The sequence below is a fragment of the Marmota flaviventris genome, chromosome 4 (assembly GCF_047511675.1).
Source record: "Marmota flaviventris isolate mMarFla1 chromosome 4, mMarFla1.hap1, whole genome shotgun sequence".
In the NCBI taxonomy this organism is placed as follows: Eukaryota; Metazoa; Chordata; class Mammalia; order Rodentia; family Sciuridae; genus Marmota; species Marmota flaviventris.
The window spans coordinates 85,001,739-85,005,364 of NC_092501.1; positions in this window are offsets into that span (position 1 = coordinate 85,001,739).

A 3,626-nucleotide genomic window follows, 5' to 3' on the forward strand; every position below is an offset into this window, starting at 1 on the left:
GTTTCTTAGAGGAGACTTTGAAGTTGGAGTTTTCAGCAAGGTTGAAACAGTTTAGACTTCAGGGACTCCTGGAGATGGACTAAATGCATTTTACATTGTGAGATGCACACAAACCTTCAGGACCAGGGGTGAGATGTTACGATATGGATCTGGAGTGCCCTTCAAAGTGCTTCAAAGTCTATGTATTGAAGACTTGTTCTTCATCCTGTAGAGTTATTGGGAGGTGATGGAAATTTTAGGAGGTGGGACCTACTGTAAGGAAATGTGCCTTTGAAGGGGATATCTTTCTTGTTTCCCGGGATGCCATCATATACGCAGCTTTGCCCCACCACATATTCTCCGCCACAATATTCAGCCTCACCACAGACCCAAAGCATCAGGCCAAATGACCATAGATTGAAATCTCTGAAACCATGAACCAAAATAAACCTTTTCTTTCCTGTAAAATTTTTCATCACAATATAATACAAAAATTATATAGGCTATATCATGTATAATGTGTGTCACTATATATTTTAATATCCACATAGTTGGTTTTAAGATTCAAGCAACAACAGTTACTAATAGGGCATTATGTAAAAATGCGGATGTGTAACCGATGTGATTCTGCAATCTGTATTTGGGGTAAAATTGGGAGTTCATAACCAACTTGAATCTATTGTATGAAATATGATATGTCAATAGCTTTATAATGTTTTGAACAACCAATAAAAAAATTAAAAAAAAAAAAAGATTCAAGCATATTTATCATTTTGAGTACTCTGTTCTGTCTTGCACCTCTCACTTGCCATGTGTTTGAAGGTTGCCTTTAGAGTTTTCTTTTTTTTTTTAATTTTTTATTGTTGGCTGTTCAAAACATTACATAGTTCTTGATATATCATATTTCACAATTTGATTCAAGTGGGTTATGAGCTCCCATTTTTACCCCATATACAGATTGCAGAATCACATCAGTTACACATCCATTGATTTACATATTGCCATACTAGTGTCTGTTGTATTCTGCTGCCTTTCCTATCCTCTACTATCACCCCTCCCCTCCCCTCCCCTCCCCTCTTCTCTCTCTGCCCCCTCTACTGACATTCGTTTGTCCCCCTTGTATTATTTTTCCCCTTCCCCTCACTTCCTCTTGTATGTACTTTTGTATAACTCTGAGGGTCTCCTTCCGTTTCCATGCATTTTCCCTTCTCTCTCCCTTTCCCTCCCACCTCTCATCCCTGTTTAATGTTAATCTTCTTCTCATGCTCTTCGACCCTACTCTGTTCTTAGTTACTCTCCTTATATCAAAGAAGACATTTGGCATTTGTTTTTTAGGGATTGGCTAGCTTCACTTAGCATAATCTGCTCTAATGCCATCCATTTCCCTGTAAATTCTATGATTTTGTCATTTTTTAATGCAGAGTAATACTCCATTGTGTATAAATGCCACATTTTTTTATCCATTCATCCATTGAAGGGCATCTAGGTTGGTTCCACAGTCTAGCTATTGTGAATTGTGCTGCTATGAACATCGATGTAGCAGTGTCCCTGTAGCATGCTCTTTTTAGGTCTTTAGGGAATAGACCGAGAAGGGGAATAGCTGGGTCAAATGGTGGCTCCATTCCCAGCTTTCCAAGAAATCTCCATACTGCTTTCCAAATTGGCTGCACCAATTTGCAGTCCCACCAGCAATGTACAAGTGTACCCTTTTCCCCACATCCTCGCCAGCACTTGTTGTTGTTTGACTTCATAATGGCTGCCAATCTAACTGGAGTGAGATGGTATCTTAGGGTGGTTTTGATTTGCATTTCTCTGACTGCTAGAGATGGTGAGCATTTTTTCATGTACTTGTTGATTGATTGTATGTCCTCCTCTGAGAAGTGTCTGTTCAGGTCCTTGGCCCATTTGTTGATTGGGTTGTTTGTTCTCTTATTGTCTAATTTTTTGAGTTCTTTGTATACTCTGGATATTAGGGCTCTATCTGAAGTGTGAGGAGTAAAGATTTGTTCCCAGGATGTAGGCTCTCTATTTACCTCTCTTATTGTATCTTTTGCTGAGAAAAAACTTTTTAGTTTGAGTAAGTCCCATTTGTTGATTCTAGTTATTAACTTTTGTGCTATGGGTGTCCTATTGAGGAATTTGGAGCCCGACCCCACAGTATGTAGATCGTAGCCAACTTTTTCTTCTATCAGACGGCGTGTCTCTGATTTGATATCAAGCTCCTTGATCCATTTTGAATTAACTTTTGTGCATGGCGAGAGAAAGGGATTCAGTTTCATTTTGTTGCATATGGATTTCCAGTTTTCCCAGCACCATTTGTTGAAGATGCTATCCTTCCTCCATTGCATGCTTTTAGACCCTTTATCAAATATAAGATAGTTGTAGTTTTGTGGATTGGTTTCTGTGTCCTCTATTCTGTACCATTGGTCCACCCGCCTGTTTTGGTACCAGTACCATGCTGTTTTTGTTACTATTGCTCTGTAATATAGTTTGAAGTCTGGTATCGCTATACCGCCTGATTCACATTTCCTGCTTAGCATTGTTTTTGCTATTCTGGGTCTTTTATTTTTCCATATGAATTTCATGATTGCTTTCTCTATTTCTACAAGAAATGCCGTTGGGATTTTGATTGGCATTGCATTAAACCTATAGAGAACTTTTGGTAATATCGCCATTTTGATGATGTTAGTTCTGCCTATCCATGAACAGGGTATATTTTTCCATCTTCTAAGATCTTCTTCTATTTCTCTCTTTAGGGTTCTGTAGTTTTCATTGTATAAGTCTTTCACCTCTTTTGTTAGGTTGATTCCCAAGTATTTTATTTTTTTTGAAGATATTGTGAATGGAGTGGTTGTCCTCATTTCCATTTCAGAGGATTTGTCGCTGATATACAGGAATGCCTTTGATTTATGCGTGTTGATTTTATATCCTGCCACTTTGCTGAATTCATTTATTAGCTCTAATAGTTTCTTTGTAGACCCTTTTGGGTCTGCTAGGTATAGAATCATGTCATCTGCAAATAGTGATAATTTAAGTTCTTCTTTTCCTATTTTTATGCCTTTAATTTCTTTCGTCTGTCTAATTGCTCTGGCCAGTGTTTCGAGAACTATGTTGAACAGAAGTGGTGAGAGAGGGCATCCCTGTCTTGTTCCAGATTTTAGAGGGAATGCCTTCGATTTTTCTCCATTCAGAATGATGCTAGCCTGAGGCTTAGCATAGATTGCTTTTACAATATTGAGGTATGTTCCTGTTATCCCTAGTTTTTCTAGAGTTTTGAACATAAAGGGATGCTGTACTTTGTCGAATGCTTTTTCCGCATCTATCGAGATGATCATATGGTTCTTATTTTTAAGTCTATTGATGTGGTGAATAACATTTATTGATTTCCGTATATTGAACCAACCTTGCATCCCAGGGATGAATCCTACTTGATCATGGTGCACAATTTTTTTGATATGTTTTTGTATCCGAGTGGCCAGAATTTTATTGAGGATTTTTGCATCTAGGTTCATTAGAGATATTGGTCTGTAGTTTTCTTTCTTTGAAGTGTCTTTGTCTGGTTTAGGTATCAGGGTGATGTTGGCCTCGTAGAATGAATTTGGAAGTTCTCCCTCTTTTTCTATTTCCCGAAGTAGCTTGAAAAGTAT